The 17702-nt window shown below is 42.3% G+C and overlaps 1 protein-coding gene across 4 annotated transcripts in view; it reads right to left on the reverse strand.

Annotated features, from left to right (window-relative positions):
• The window catches only part of LOC147023506 (uncharacterized), a 119466-nt gene extending 107662 nt beyond the window's left edge, over positions 1-11804 (reverse strand). For all 4 annotated transcript variants that reach the window (XR_015060239.1, XR_015060240.1, XR_015060238.1 and 1 more), the window contains exon 1: positions 11694-11804. The gene's annotated coding sequence lies outside the window, so the exon portion shown is untranslated. The remainder of the gene's footprint in view (positions 1-11693) is intronic.
• Positions 11805-17702: the final 5898 nt, after the last annotated feature.

Raw genomic sequence — 17702 nt, forward strand, 5'->3', positions numbered from 1 at the left:
ATCATACGGATGATCCGCTGTTGCAACCCCTAACGGGAGCAGCCGAAAGAAGAAGAAGAGGAAGAAATATATATATATATACATATATATATATATATATATATATATATATATATATATATATATATATATACATATATATATATATATATATATATATATATATATATATTTTGCGAATTCGCGCCCGCCGGCGTGCGGACGGCCACGTAACTCGAATCGCAGCACGTCGGCCACCAGACGGACAATTCTGTCGTGACCCTCTCAGACCAATGCCGGGAGCTCATCACGGGTGAGCCTTTCGACCTCACCACAATCGTGCCAATCGGCCACCCGCGTAGGATAGGGTTGTTCGCCAAACTCGACCTACCTAAGTACCCACACGGATGGTAAACCGGGCGATCGTACCTCGCCGCAGGTCGACTCCGGACACGAGCCGCTTGGGCGGCCCGTTCCGTACTATCGGGATAACCGAGCGGTGTTATCGTTGACCTGGACGGTTCAGATTAATTACCGGGATGTTGCACCCACTATGAACCCCTTACGTGATGCAAGATGGAGGGTCAATAAAGAAAAGACAAAGCGAAACGGGCACAGTTCAACATGCAGGCACTTTATTACGCGACACACAGAAAGCACGTATATACAGCCATACACAAAAAGCTAATGCAAGAAGAAAAGCAGTTAAAACCGACTACACGCACACACGGCAACACTTATACAGTTCTACTTCACAGACGGCGCCAACACACATTTACACATTAGGAAAGGAAAGAAGCCACCCTCACAGACAAGGAGGCAGACGGGCACGTAGGCCAAATGTGTGCGTGACCTGGAGGAGCGGCCAGGTCCGCGAGACCGGGGATGTCTTACCCGCGTCCTCGTGACGCGTTGGCGGGCAAGCCGCAAATGTGGCCGCGCCACTGTGCCCCGACTCCGTGCCCTTGGCGGGTTTCGTTGGCACCACGTTTGTTGTGGGGTGGGAACGCGGCCCCCTTTTGCACTATCTCAGCACAGGGGAAAGGGGGAATTGTTGATGCCCTGGGGGAGGGGAGTGGCTGGCTGGCTTGGGTCCTGCGACAAGACGAGCGATCCCCCACACCGCAATCTCGTCGCTGACCGCCGTCCTTCCTGCCTCGAACCCGAGCTCCCTTGCTTGCAGTTCCACCGCACGCACTCGACTCCACTCCGCCAACGCACGCTCCTTGTCCCCCAAGAGCAACCTCTCGACGACACTCTCCAAGCAACTCCAAAACCCAACTCTCTGCTCAACTCCCCCAGTTCCACACTCTCCTCAAAGCAACTCCAAAACCCAACTCTCTGGACTCCAATTCGCCTTGCGCTCACCTTTTTATAGGCGGCAGGAGCAGCCAATATGCAAATTTTAGGATCAGAACGCGATTGGAGGAGGGGCCACGCTGCCCCCCGGTCAGCCATTGGTCAGGCAAAAATGGGCGTGAACCTCTCTTGATCCTAAAATTTGCATATACGGACTTCACATACACATGCTTGGAGGCGGGGCCAAACCGCTCCACACTCGCCAATTGGATGGAGGAGAAGTAGGCGTGAAGCGTTTCTGATCCGAATTTTCCCCTCGGAAAGGCCGCCATTTGCATTCGCGGCTCGGTGCGTTCGGCACCAATCGCTGAATGGGCCCGAGACAGCCCGACGTTCAGTGTTCACAGGTGGTGCGGGAATGGCCGTGGAAGCGATGATGTAGGATGAATTCGTGAAGGTAAAGGCGAAGGTGGTGGAGAGTCTTCTGTGGTGAGGGTTGGCGTTGTGGTTGTTGTCTGCGGGTTGGAGCGTGGTTGTAGTTGGTGAATATGGCTGGCGTGGTGGTTAAGGTGGTTGTTGTGTGATAGCGGTTGAGACGTGGTTGGTTCAAAATAAGAACAGAAAATAAAAAATGGCTAACTCAAAGCATCGCAGCCAGGATGAATCACATAAATTCCCTCTATACAACGGGTTTGGGCTAACTACACATGTACCGATCGAGATATCTCACCTGAGGGCCCTTGATGGTGTAATGCGAATTTCCACAGCCATAACAACATATATATATTCTTGTGGGGGTGGCCGGCCCAGGTTAACCCCCCGACCCAATTTGTGGTGACCAGTGGTTAACACCGCTAACCCCACGGAATGGCCGAGCAGTACCTTATTAAAAGGAGGGAGGTGGACACGTTGATCCTCAGAGATTTTAACGTCCTATGGATGGACATGGGGCAATGGCAGACAGGCGGAGGAGCATGGGGAATGAAACGGATGCACAGATACAGCCTCTTAAAAGGAATACATTTCATGAAGATACACAAATATTTACAAAGACCAACAATTCAAAAGGAAATGACAACAATATGAAATAAATAAATCCTACAATCGAGGCCTCACACACAGACTCAAATACAGACAATGGGGAAACAAAATAAAAAGAAAAACCCTCCTTCCAAACTATTGCTTTACTTCGCTTGGCCCAGAGCTGACCCTTGTGGAACTGGAATCTTAGCTTTGCCCAGAGCTGACCCTTGTGGAACTGGAATCTTAGCTTGGACCGGAGCTGAACCTTGTGGAACTGGAATCTTGGCTTGGCCCAGAGCTGACCCTTGTGGAACTGGAATTGAGGTGCTTCTCTTGTAGTGGGACGAATGCAAGCCAGGCTAACCCTAACAGCGGCACTCCACATAAAGGCTCAAAATGTGCCAGCCTTCCTCTTTCCAAAGGTGTGCAAGCCAACTCCAGTCCTCTTCAAAAGCGCCACCTGCCTTGTGCGTTCCTCACACTCTCCTCGTGTGTGCGCTCTGCCGATCTCTCGTCCTATGCAGTCGGAAGCCTTCCACAATGCGCAACCTGCCTCCTGTGCCCTCCCTTTTTCTCTTGAGATCCGCCACCTCAAAATGCGCCACTATAATCCTCTCAAAATGTGCAAGCTCCCTTTCATCACTCCATTTCTCTCTGTCTTATTTTATCCTCTGCCTCTGGGGCGTGGCCCACTCTCACAAAACCCAGGAAGGCGCGGCTTTTCCTGCTCGGCTCGCTTCTGACGTCATGCCATCAATCGTTCTTTGGGGGCATGACTTCACTTGTGAGCCTTTGAAGGTGGGGCTTTCTGCCCGTTTGTTGTGGTTTGAGGGACGCATTCCCCACCTTTGTTGCTGATCTTGGAATATAAAAACAGTGAAAAACTACAGAGGGCAATCACATACTGGGGAACATATTCTTACTCCCTCCAAGGTTAATTAACACCACACCACCCCTCGTGTGGTGCTATGTAACACTTAAGCTCAGGTTTAACCTGGTGTTGCCTTAGCAGTTGGGGTGGTGGCTTGGGATTCTAGGGTCCTGATTCAAGCCCCGTTGGCCGCTGAACTAACTCCAGGGGGTTGACTCAGCCTGTCATCCTTCCGAGGTCGGCAAAATGAGTACCAGTGCAGCAGCCAAAAGGCTGCACACAAAGGGAAGGGGTATTGATGGATTTATTAAATCTGGTATTGGTGTGGAACAGGCGTGATGGTCCGAATGTCCTCATGCGCATAATTTATTTGTAAGGTTGCCTAACGTAGTGACATCGAGATGCCTCCTACACGCCCACGGACCAAGCAACTCCACACAATGCTATATTCCCTATTAAATTCTTCCATCTGCCCCCGCAATTACATATATATATATATATATATATATATATATATATATATATATATATATATATATATATATATATATATTGTTGTAGAATTCGCGCCTGCCCGGCATGCGAACGACCGCGTTTCACCAATAGCAACCGGTTCACCCACCGAACAGACAATCCAGTCGTGACCTTCTGCAATGGCATCAGAAACCAGTCACGGATGGGTTTTCAATCCCACCACAACCTTGCCCGTACCCTACCCGCGCTACAGGGTCCGATCGCCAAATCTTCGATTTACCTAATTATTCGCGCAGGTAGGTTTCCGAGAGGTTGTACCTCAACGGGACCGCTTGGAAACGAGCCGCTTAAGCAGCTCGCTGCCTTTTGGGATAACCGAACGGGGTAATATCGCGCAGTCCCGTTGGACCCGATCACTTTACCGGGTATTTAAAAGCCAACTAATATTCCGCAATACAAGATGGCATTTCAATGGGGGCATGGACGCAACGAACAGGTTTACATTTAAACCAGCACATTTATTTACTCTACGTATGCAGGAACAATCATGCAGTCATTCAAACACACCAACATGCACGTATACAGAACAAGCAATGAATGCGGCACAGCACGTTGGCAAGACAAAGCGCTACAACCGTCTATTAGCAATTATTAATGTACAGTCACTTACACAGTTTTACTTACGGGACTCGGCGCCACAACATTCATTCGAAAGAAAAGCAGGAAAAAGACCCCATCAAAGGCAATGGGGTCAGACTGGACCTCTTGGGTCTTTATGGCGTGGGACTTGGAAGACCGAACGAGTCCCACGAGACCGTTGCAGGTTACCTGAACTCTCGTGGTGTCTGGCTTGGGCGACCCGCGACGTCCCGTCCCCACAGCAGCTAGCGTAGCCGTGGTCGAGCTCGGGCCTTCCGTGTGGCAGGCGAGCTCTCTCTGGCCCTCTCCACACGAATGCGCTTGGGCGACCCACGATGCTCCTTCCCCACGGCAGCTAGCGTAGCTGCGGTCGAGCTCGGGCCTTGCCAAGCGGCCTGGTGATTCGGGCCTCAGTCGGCAACTCGTTTGAGAGGAACGAACGGGTCTTTGCTCTCATAGAGTTGATGCTCTGTAAGAACCCGTCCGTCCCTCAGTGATGCTCGAACTGCGCCAAAGCCCGATCACCTCGGACCGCTTGTCGCTGGCTGGCGAGCTCTCTCCGGCTCTCTCCACACGAACGCACGGTTCCGCGCGACACAGCAGGCAAGGCTGCACCTCCAGCTCGCGTCTCCTTCTCGACGCCTGGACTCTCCACCGACTGAAAGCTCCAAGCTCCCGACTCCGCCACGAGCCCAGACTTCCACGCAGCTCCTTGGCTTCTGGCTTCCTCCCGACTCCCCGACCTCTCTAGACTGACTCAGACCGACCGATCAACTACGACCGATCAACTCGACTCAACCCAACTCGAACGCGAGCTTGGCGCTCTGCTCGTCCTTTTATAGGGTTGGTGAGACGCGGTTTGGCCTCCAATCCTCGACCTCTGACCTCTGCGCGGAAAGCGGATGTGCGCGAGATCACCAATCTTGATCCGACGAGCAGACGAGTGGTGTGATGTTGACGGTTGCTGGCGAAGTGGTGAGGATGGCGTGGTTTGGTGAGAGGCAGGTGTGGTTGTGGTGGTGGAAGGCGGTTGGTCTGAAGCAGTTGTTGAGAGCGATGTTGGTGATGGTGGTGGTTGTTGTAAAGCGGTTGTTGAGAAAGATGTTGGTGGTGGATGTGGTTGGTCCAAAATAACGATAGTAAAGAATAACTGCTAACTCAAAGATCACAGCCGGGTTAACATGAATAGTTCCCTTTAAACAACGGTGGGGAAATCTATCTGGACACGGACTTATCGGCGTTACTGATCGAGGGACCTTTATGGTGTTCTGTCAATCTCCACAGCCGTAACAATATATATATATATATATATATATATATATATATATATATATATATATATATATATATATATATATATGTGCCTGGTGTTGACATAATGGTTAGGGTGATGGGCTTGGGATCCGAGAATCCTGAGTTCAAATCCCCCTTGGCTGTTGAATTAATACCAGGTGGGGTTGAATCTGCCTGTCATCCTCTGAGGTTGCCAAAATGAGTGCCAGTTTGCTGGTGCCCTGTGTCGGAGTGGCGACCTGTCCAGGATTGTGCCCAATAGCCAATGAGACTAGTTCGGCAGCACCAACGCTTTGCACAGAGTATGGTCCCGATGGATATATATATATATATATATATATATATATATATATATATATATATATATATATATGTACACACAGTATATGCATATATATGGAATCAGTTACCTCATAAGGAAGGACCTTATTAGCCATTGTTTCTGCAGGAGGGGATGGCAAGTCTATGTTCCCATCTGGGACCCCTGGCTTGGTTTTATGATGCATGGAACCCAGGTTGAAATCCTTTATATACCATACAGATTTGTCTGCGCACCGTCCATTGTCGTATTAACTCATCTAAAGATACACTGATGTTTACTAATGTCAATTGACCCCAGGTGTGATTGCATGTGTACAAACTCTTTCATGAGCCTTAGATCACTGCAGGAAAACAACTCATTCGTTTGTACTTTGGTCGACTGCTCTCACATGTAGGTAAACCAACATATTAAACCAAAAGCAGCATGAGCTTCCAGAAGTGAAGAATTGTTCCTATGGACCTACATGCGAGTTACCTTTCATGATATGCCACTCAGTAATATGCCACTTTGTATGACTGTTTGTTATCTGTGATGGAAAAGGGAGTTAAGTGTGTCACCTCTGGATTGTCAGAAGAGAAGAAAAGGTTTGGCAAAGGTAATTCCCTTTAGCCATTCACAATAAACAGCACCTGCTCGATAAATCACCGTATGTTAATTTCACATAGGACACGTAGGCGATTTAGACTGACTAAAGGCTGTGCTGCACTTGGCATTTTTGCCGCCGTTGCCTAATTTTCATGACAGATTGACTGTAGTCTGACAGAATGAAAATGGCAATTAATATGGGCGGAAACACATCCTGTGCACACATGATAAAAGCAAATCAAAGTGATTCATCGTGCAAGTTGTGAGCTACATTTAAATATAGTTAAATTGTTTCTATTTTTCTTCACTCTCAGAAATGAACATTGTTTTTTCAATTATTGCATTCGCTTTTTTCAACGTTTGTTCTGTTTTTTTTTTTTTGCACCCTCATCTTAAGCGTTGATGGTAACCACTCAAGAACATTGCCCATCTCAATTGTTATGCATTGACAATTTACAAGTATGATGTAAAGTGCTCACATGACAGTGAGTTCACCTCAAAAGACAAGGTCATTGTAATATCAATATACTCTATGGAAGTGTCACAAATGTTTTACGACTGACTGTTAGGAGGTGTTTGGAGAATTGGAGGTATCCTAACAAACGAGCATAGTCCAAGGGCAATAATAAGGTATTAGTGTGTTTCACCTGTGTAAGGTAGGTCAGTCCTCTAAAATAGTGGTGGAACTTGGGTAATGAGGATAGAAGATGAAAGAAGAAAGAAAAGAACAGTCATACCAAAAACTTTAAAATGGTACGTACTGCTTCCTTGCTTGACGCTCAGCATTTGTAAAGAATAGAGGACGCACAGCCAGAGGTTGGCAACCATTGCACAGGCATGGTGGACATAGTGGCCTGCATTGAAGTTCCTCTTAAGGAAACTCATATTTTGTAGAAATGAAGATCTTAACATGGATGTGTCTGTGCTACACGAAACGGTTCTGGGAGCAGCGAGGAAATTTTAATTTTCAAAAGGTTAGGTCAAAAAACGAATTGTAATATTGTCGTCATTGAAGGATAAATGGCAGAGTGATGATCTTAGAAATACTCGACAAATTAGAAGTGTAGAGATTGAATTGAGAAAGAAGGCTGAAATGGTTTGCTTATGCAGCCAGGACAGGGGATGAATTCATTAGGAAGATAGCAAGTTTTGATGCAAATGAAAAACGACCAAGAGGCAGGCCGAAGAAAACATGGCAGGAATGCGTGAACAATGACATGAAAATAATTGGTTTGAAGAAAGAAGATGCTGATGAAAGAACAAAATGGAGACATGCCATTTATCGAGCAACCCTCTAAAATTGGAGAAAGTCATGAAATGATGATGATTATTATTATTATTATTATTATGATTATGTTTGTAGGTATATTTGTTCAGTGCAATGTTAACGCCTGTATGCATGTGATTTGACATTAAATTAATTGTTTAAGATGTTATATGACTATGTAATGTTTGTTGAGATGAGATGCTTATTTAAAAAGGAGACAAATTGTAATGTTGCAGTTGGACTTTAGTAAGCTGTGTGGAAAGATCGCTCGAGTTTGGAAAATTTATGGTTGCTTCCAGATATTGGACCATCGAGTAATTCCAAGTAGTTTCTAGACAGAGATCTTTTCATGAGTATAAGTAGATGGTAAAGCAGAGTGAGAGGAGAGTGGGAGAAAACCAGAAAACAGCCAGTCTTTGCTCTGTCCAGTGCTGAGATAATTTTGTGGATACATCTAAGATTGGATCACACCTGCCTGCTGGCTGGACATTGATCATTTAATGAGCTTTCTGTTTTAAGATGATAATCAATCGCATGATAAGAAAATCACAAAATCTTGGTGCACCAAATAATTTCTATGCTGCGAGCCCAATGGAAAATTACATTAATTCCCAACCAGCTCCAGAAAAACCAACCACCATCCACCTTCTACCCTTATAATACTATGGTCTGATCAATCTTGTAGGGGGTTGTCTGTGCAATCTCAGAAGAGCTTATGCTTTTTAATGTGTAATTGTTTCAGCTTCTTTCCTGATCTACATGTGTGTAGTATACATATCCTATATATGCGACTTTCAAAATGATGTCATCTGCCCCAGCATGCTTGGTGCGCATGTGCAGAAACCCCTAGTAATGAGGTCCATCGCAGTGGCCACACATATCATGTATGCCAGATAAGGATGGAAACACGAAACGGCTCACAAAGCTTCTAAAATAAAGGGAAAATACTTGGTAACGTACCTGCGAGAAAGGGGTGTGCCTTTACCCAACAACAGATTTGGAGACCTTTCTGGTCAACTCATCCAAAAAGTTGATATCTTGCAGCCCATACTGAAAAAACTTTTTTTGAAGAACTACATTGTTCTGCTTCCACTATTGGTGTTGTTGTTCTTTGTTCTTTTTGTTCAATCAGAAATTAAAATGACAATAACAGAAACTATACCAAAAATACAAAATTGATATCCATCTTTTTCAACAATGTTGAGCAAATAACAGAACCTGAATTTTGGCACATTGTATAAGTGCACTTCAAAATTTAAACATAATTACAAGTAAACACTGAAAGCATTTTCTTAAATATAATCGTTGCCGTTTTTACATTTAAAATTTTTGAAATGCTATGCAATAATAGGTAGACTTACCTATCTTATTATATATTTAGTCTTTACAGTGGAAATTGTTTGAAAAATTCACGACACGAGACAGTTTCCTTTGTCATATTCCGAGACCGTATCTTGGGTTATATACACACCTCATTACATATTAAAAACCGATCACTTTTGATGGGAGGGGATCAGAGTTTAGGGAGGGCACACACTGGCTGCACACCTCCCCTCCCCCCTCCCCATCACACCCCCCTCCCCCAGAAATCCACCCCTGGTTAATGTGATTATTTCTTGATGCATACCAAGTTTTTCATGTTGACATACAACTGACCCTGTTGTGTCTCATACTCAGGATGGAAGTTCATGCTTATTATCTCTGCCCCCCGAATGTGAACGGTAGTTATGTTTTCACCCCTGTCTGTTTGTCTGTTTGTTTGTTTGTGTGCAGGATATTTAAAAGTTGGCCTCCAAAGCCAGCCACCCACTGGGCATCCTCCATTGTTCAAAGTCCTTCCTTGGCACTCCTAAACTTATATCCACCGACAAGACTTACATCCACAGCTTGATTGAGTACTTCTCTCCCTTCTGGGTTGACACTGCCTGTCTCACATCTTGCTCAGCTTGACACTATGGAAACCAAGGCCTTCAAGATTATTGGAATCCCCCGCGATGAAGTTGAGTCAATCGGGCCAATTGCTTCGCCATCGGAGACAGGTGGATGGTCTCTCTGCTTTATACCATCTCCCTTCTGGTCTTGCACCCTTTGCTCTTTCTGTGCTTTAATCTCCCCCCAAGTCTCTGCAGGGCTCACATGGTCCACCATCAATCCCCTTCTGAAGAAAATATCTAATTCCAGGCTCACTGTTCACCTCCACTCATTTGTTCCTCCTTTTTCCCTACATGTAGAACCAACTTCCATATTCTCTTCAATCTCAGTATTCCCTCCAGGTCTTCAAGACACCACCATCTCAGATCATCATCCCCAATCCAGAACCATGATATTTTCTACCCACGTTACCCCACCACAATCCCTACTACTTCCAAATTTCCACTTTTCCCTCCTGAAAGTTTCCTTCTCTATTAATCTTGTCCATCCCGTACATCCTCTCATGCCTCTGTGGAAGAAAATAATTATATTCATGTACTCTCAATTATAATTGTTGCTGGTGCTTTATCAATTTAATTTTTATGCTATAGTCGAATTGGCTGACAGTTATGTTTCCCTTTCCCCAAGTCTTTTGACCTAAATATTGATAAAAGGAATGTCTTACTATGAAACAAGGTGACCTGGTTGATAACACTGCAACTTTTGCCATGATTATGTCATTCTCTTTCACCCAGTGGACACGTATTGCAGTTTGAGTTCTTTTGCCTAATGCTTATCAGACCCATGTGGCCAGCTGTAGGTCATCATGCTCTCTCTTTGTTCTCACACTCCTACCAAAGTATATATATATATATATATATATATATATATATATATATATATATATATATATATATATATATATATATATATATATATATATATATATATATATATATATATATATATATATATATATATATATATATATATATATATATATATATATCCATATACATATATATCCATATACATATATATCCATATACATATATATCCATATACATATATATCCATATACTTATATATATATATATATATATATATATATATATATATATATATATATATATATATATATATATCCATATATATCCATATATATCCATATATATCCATATACATATATATCCATATATATATATATATATATATATATATATATATATATATATATATATATATATATATATATATATACATACATATATCAGGAAATTTAAGCTTTGTTGAGTGCAAATCATTGTGGATGTTTACATCCCAGTGTTTTGGACTCCGTGGTACCATGCAATAAATGTTCTTTGATGAAATGTACTTTTCCTTGTGGACAGTGGATTATTTGGGTAAAGATAATTGAGTAATAGGATTTACACCAAGTCGGTTAACAACTTATTCCACAACACATCCCATTCCTCCCCACACCCATTGTTTGTCCAAGTCTCCCTCTATCTTGGCCTTCAACTGTGCTGTTGGTGTTTCCCCCTCTCTCTCTCTCTCAGCTGTTCCTTTTGTCCTGTTGCATCCTGATCCATTCAGTGTTCTCTCTTCCACGAGCCTCGGCAATGTATACAAAAAAAACAATTTGCCGTGTTTTTGCCTTATTTATTGTCATTGTGGATGCTGGTCTAATTGGGAACTAACAATGATGTAGCTCAAATGATATCACCATTTTTTTGGAAACAGCTTAGAGATGATGTAATACTCATGAAAATAAACTTACCAAAAATACACACCAAATGAACACACAATGCAAGGTTGAAAGTTGTGAATTATTTTAGTTTTTTTTCATCTGAATATTTGTCAAAGGTCAGCGCTCAGTCATTTATAGCAAATAATTTGTATCCACAAAACGGATGCTATCGTAGTAAGATGACATAGATCAGGAACACTCGAAGAAACAGTATATATGTAGATATTTGGGAGAGCATTTAGCATCAGTGGTTGAGTTTAACAAAAGAGCTCCTCCATACCTTTGGTGGCAGAAAGCTCAGTACACTCAGGTGGCAAAGGAGAGAGACGTATCATGAAGAGACGGCAGAGCTGGAAAACGTGCGTGTGTCTGAGAAGGCCACAGGGCCCGGACGTGACGCTACCTAATCTTCTAATCTTCTTTGCCTGCTGAGTGCTCTGCCATTGGTAGCTTCCGCCATTGGTAGCTCCCCTAAGTGGACCTCGCAAAGGCATCATGTGGGGTCAGGTTTTTAAAATTCTTCATCTTGTCATTCCCCATCTGTCTTCACTATCTGACGTGTGAATGAGGTGAAAGATTTGACCTCACGTCCACCTGGAGGCCCACTGTCACATACTGATATGTTTAATATATATATATATATATATATATATATATATATATATTTTATATATATATATATATATATATATTTTTTTTTATATATATACACATATTGATATGTATATATACATATGGCACCATGAACAAATTCCATATTCCTGCCCAAACTGCTGCTGGGAAGGCAATGGAAAACCACTCGGTATAACACTTGCTCAGGAAGGTGCGTCAGTGGCACCAACGCTTTGTGAAGACTATGGTACTTCAGAGAAGAAGAGAGGTGGAGGCTTTAAGCAAATTACACAACAGAAGGGAAGGGCCATGTTTAATCTGCTTCTGAATGTTTAGTCTGCTTCAACACAGCAGGAGACTTCATCGTAAAGCCGATTTATATTTATTTTACATGTTTATTTCAATTGTGATGTGTGTATTTTTGGCTGCCACCCACCTTCCTCGATATTTTCCTGAAGCTCAGGAAACTAACCCCCTTATTATAATACAAAATTGGTTTTAACTTTTGCGGAACATTCCAGGAATGTAACCGCTACGATATTTAAGGGTTCACTGTATGCACTCAACATGTCTCTCACCCATTATAATTAGAGGGAACAACAAATCAGCTCTCACCTGAACAATTGTCCCCAGGTGGCTAGGATCGTTATAATTATACCTCCCTGCTCTTCCAGCCAAAGAAATCTGCCCAAAGAAACTAAAAAAAAAACGCTATACAAAGGAAACTAAAAACCCTTTTCTGCTTAAAACACTGCCTGGGTTCTTCCACAGCTGCAAACATCCACAAGTAGCACAAACATGAGAATCTCGACATGCCCCCATCAGCTGCCACACTTTTTCATTATGTATTGGTGAGTTGTCAGCGACAGCATAGACAGAAATGTACACCACTGTTCCGACCCTGAATACAATGTGACATTGATGTCATACGCTTATGCAAAGCACTGTATCACCTTCAAACTAGGATGGCTGCCGCAGGGCTACTCAAGTCTTTAAAGACTGAGATTAAATGGTCACAAGTAAATCAATGCAGAGCTGCCATCCGGTTTCACCCTTATTTGAGCTCATCAGGGTGGCATGTGTAAAATTGTTTACTTGTAACCAAGCTAAGTTACATTAAATAAAAACAACTCAATCTGTGCCTTGCTGCCTCACCAATATGGGGGGCAAATGGTAGTTTGTGATGCACCAAAGGTGTTGCTCACCCATTCTCTTAATCTTTCAAATGGTTTAATAATTTCACTTCATAGGCACTATGGAAGTGAATGAGTAACACAAGGTTGATTATTAACAAATACTTTATTATACACAAAAAAGAACAGAAGATAAATAGCACAGATTTATTAACCAATGTCAATCACTAACAATAATGTGAAGGCCCAACACAGAAGGTGAAAATAAGGCAATAGATTCCCAGCAAGTGTTAAGAAAGGAGTAAAAGTAAAACAAAATAACGAAAGTAACCAGGACTGATCGGAAGCTGCTGGAAAACGAGAGGAACAGGGAATGAAACGTGGAATATGTAAGTTAAGAGAAAGAAATTACCATTTACATCCTAAGCTCCCTGAAGAATAGCTGTGTTCACGACGATCAGTAGACATGGGCAGGAGAGCCCTGAGAGCCTCGATGGTGGCAAATCATTGCAGTTGGTATGCAGTTAAGGGGGTCTGCAACAAAGAAAGAGCTGCAGTGGGTGTAGGCGCCAGGCAGGAGGGGCACTGAAACTCAGGACTCGAGCACTACCACTTTAATCCACACTCAAAATTTCCCAATCTGCCTCGACTGTTTTATCACCTCTCTCTATATCAATACATATATATATATCTTTCTCAAAAAAGTTTTTTGTAGTTTTTTTGTGTAGTTTCCTATAGTTCCTAAATCCTCTTCTATTCTCGTATATAGTCAATGGTTTCCATTTAGAGAAGACTGCAAATCAGTTGGCTGGCTCATATTAGTCGTTTAAAATAAACCACAGGGCACTTCATGCAAATGCAGGTTAAAATGTCCCAGCGTACCCCTCAGACCGTTCGAGGAGGTAGTGCAAAATACTGGAAAAAAAAAATTAATAACGAGGCTGCAAAATAAAATACCACCTGCTGGCCATGTAACACTTACGGTGCATGGCCCAATAATGCAATATTTATATACTTAATGATATTGTCATTATGAAATTGGAATAGACAATGTCAGGTAATGAACTATATGCAGGAAAAACACAATTTTCTCAACTATATCATACCCACAGAAGGCTGAACTATTTTTCCGTACGAATGTGAATAATTATGTTTTTCATCAAATTGCTTTTTGAGTATATCTGCTTCAAAAAAATAATGACTTGCCCGACTACAAGCTTGTTCGTCTTGCTCGATTGATCAGAAAGGTTCTTGAAAGGGTAATTTAAAAGGAGCTCAAAATATTGCTTTTTGTACATTTTTTTGATTACCCATTAATCAAGCTTCAATATTGGTCATTTCACAGTGACCATCATCCTTATGATGCGGCAGTGGATGGAAACTGAATCTAAATAGGTTTGGTGGAACAAACTCCCTGCACATGTCCTGTGCTTTTGATGTAATCTCGCATCCCGTTTTCCTATCTCAGCTCTCAGCCATTGGTTTTTAGGGCTTCCTGCATTCCAAACTGACTTCTTCAAATCTATAAACATTGTGTCATGTGCTTGATGGCATACTTTCTTCTACCTTGCCTCTGGCAGCTAGAATTCTAGCTGCCAGAGGCAGCTTGATTCTTGAGGACATCAGCAACCTGTTAGTCTCTCTGGATAATGATCCCACTTTGCAAACGACTCAACTATATGTCGCACAGTTCTTCCCTCAAGTAACCAGGACTGATCCACTGACTGATGGATAACTTTAAAATTTGCTCCAAAAATATGGAACTTATCATTCAAATAAAGTACGATTCACTCTCATAGCTTTATTTTTAATATATAATGAAAGAAAGAAAGCCTTGACAAATTCTCTCGTGGCATTCTGTGAACACTCTTGTTAATAATCATGGTCCTTTAAGGAGGTTTGGTATATATTTAAATTACTCAGAGCACTTGCAAGAGCTTCAGTCAAAATTATAAAAGCAAGTCATGATGTTTTTGACCACATGTGGGTGGTCCATGTTGGTGTGTATCAGTTAGGATTCAGTTTCATTTGTTTTTTTTTTAAGTTATGTAAGAGTTATTATGTTATTGTAATAAAGTTATTCCTTGCAAAATGGAAGATTTTTCATGTATGTTGGTTCGTCGATTTTGTTATTCTATCTGTCTGTCTGTCTGTTTGTCACCAACGGGTCACAATTTAAAACCGATCTTCACGAAATTTCAACACATGGTAGAATTTGTCATAAGGAAGAAGCCTATTGTTTTTGAGGTCAAAAGGTCAAAAGGTAAACATAGGCCAAAGGTCACCAACTTAGATGAGATTTCTAAAATCCTCAATTTTCATCCGATGGATTTGAAATTTGAAGAGGATTTATATTTCACATCACGGACTTCAACCAGCCAATTATTTTTGAGGTCAACATGGAACAAAAGGTCAACAACTAAGTTGGGATTTATAAAATCCTCAATTTTAATCCAATTGACTTGAAATTTGAAGAGCATTTATATTTCAGGTCACTGAATTCAATCACCAATTATTTTGAAGGTCCACATCAGCCAAAAGGTCAACATTGGCTGAATTTCTAAAATTGTCAATTTTCATCCGATTCACTTGAAATTTGAAGAGGAGTTGCATATTTGGTCACTGAATTCAACCACCAATTCCTTTTGAGGTCAAATTTGTTTTAGGAATTTTGCAAGTATTGTGCTCTGCATGACGACATCTTTTGTTATTCTATCTGTCCATCTAAAATTTCTAAAATCGTCATTTTTCATCTGATTAACTTGAAATTTGAACAGGATTTGCATATTGCATCACTGGATTGGGAAATGATCTATTTTTGAGATCAAAAGTTCAAAGGTCAAACTTTTAAAATCAATTTTCAACTTAGAAATCGTCAATTTACATCCTACTAACTTGAAAGTCGAACAGGATGGGCATAGTCCATCACTGCATTGGTAAAGCTACGATTTTTGAGGTCAGAGGTCAAACCTCTAAAATCATCAAATTTCATCTGAAAAATCGTCAATTTTCATCTCATTATAACCTGAAAATTAAGCAACAATTGCACAGTACATAACTGAATTTGGAAACCAACTAGTTTTTGAGGTCAAATGGTCAAAGGTCAACTCAAGATCAAACTTCTAAAATCATCAATTTCAATCTGAAAAATTATCAATTTTCATCCGATTGACCTGAGCTTCGATTGAGATTATCAATTTTAATCTTAATGAAAAGAACAATTTGATGTATCCATGGCAACCTTTGGAGAGGGAGGGGGTGAATTTTGCAAATATCATGCTCTGCACGATGTCTTTTTCTTGTTTTATTATCCACGCATATTTATTATAATTATTTTTTTCAATAATTCTCTCTTCTCTGGTGGTCTGTCCGTGGGCAGGTTCAATGCTGCTGCAGCATTCCTTTGGCTGGAATTACACTGAGTGGTTTGACATTGCCTTCCCAGTAGTAGCCATAGCAGGAAGTTTGGGAAAATTTTCTCCACAAGAGTGAGGATCATGGAAGCACAAGGTTAAATTCACAATGTGGTAGTGGGGTAACAGTTGGGCACAACCAGAAAGAGAATAAATGAACAGTTAAGGAAGAGAAATAGAAGGAGAGGAAACACTGAAACCTGCAAGTAAGAAGGTTGGGTTCGGAAAGGTTAATGGGGGTGGGAGGATTAAGGAAGGGTGGAGTAGCCAACCGAAGGGTAGAGGGGCTCCTTGTGAGCCAACAGCCATCCATATATTGTGCCCAACAGTGTCTGCAGTCGTTCTCCTGCAGTTTGGTGACTTTTTTTTGGAGGTTGGTGGCAGGATTTGCACTCTGGCCACCGTAAAACCCTTCACTCCACAAAACATAACAAAACCAGAAAGAAAATTGAAAACCCACTCCATGGGAGTACCTCCTGTGCAGCTGTCCTCCACAGGATGGCTCACCAGATGATGGGATTGGGGTTAAGCCTTTGGGACCCCTATTCTTTGATAATGAGGAAAACCACAGAGTAACTTTCCAGGGTCAGATTGCAGTAGTGTATGTCAGGCGGTGCCGAGGTGTCGTCCACCAGGTGGCGGTCTTCTTGAGTTAACCTGAAGCGATCCCTTTGGGTGAGGCCTGGAATGTCCTATCCCTAAGAGAGGATGAACACTTGTCTCTGTTATCATCTGAGCTCAAGAGTTGAAACATCGGTATTGCAGCACTCTCTGAGGTTCGGAGACCGGATAGTGGTGAAATCATGGCAGGTGGTTACACCTATAATTGGATGGTTGCTCTGACGGCTACCATGCCCAAGGAGTTTCTGAAGCTGTGTCCAATAAAATGATTCCAATGGAAATTTAGGTAACCGGACAACGAGCGTATTATGAGATTAAGGATTCCTCACTCCGTGGGTGTCTTTTCTCTGATCTCTGTATCTGCTCTGACTGAGGCAAGTGATCTCACTGTGAAGGACATATTCTATGCTATGCTCGAGTCTGTGGTTGATCAGTGCCCCAGGTGAGAAACTCTTCTCATATTGGCGGATTTCAATGCATCGACTGGAACTGATAGGGATGGTATGAGAC

This window comes from Eptatretus burgeri, chromosome 7 (assembly GCF_056783735.1).
Source record: "Eptatretus burgeri isolate ZD-2024b chromosome 7, Ebu_testis_v1, whole genome shotgun sequence".
NCBI classification, from domain to species: Eukaryota; Metazoa; Chordata; class Myxini; order Myxiniformes; family Myxinidae; genus Eptatretus; species Eptatretus burgeri.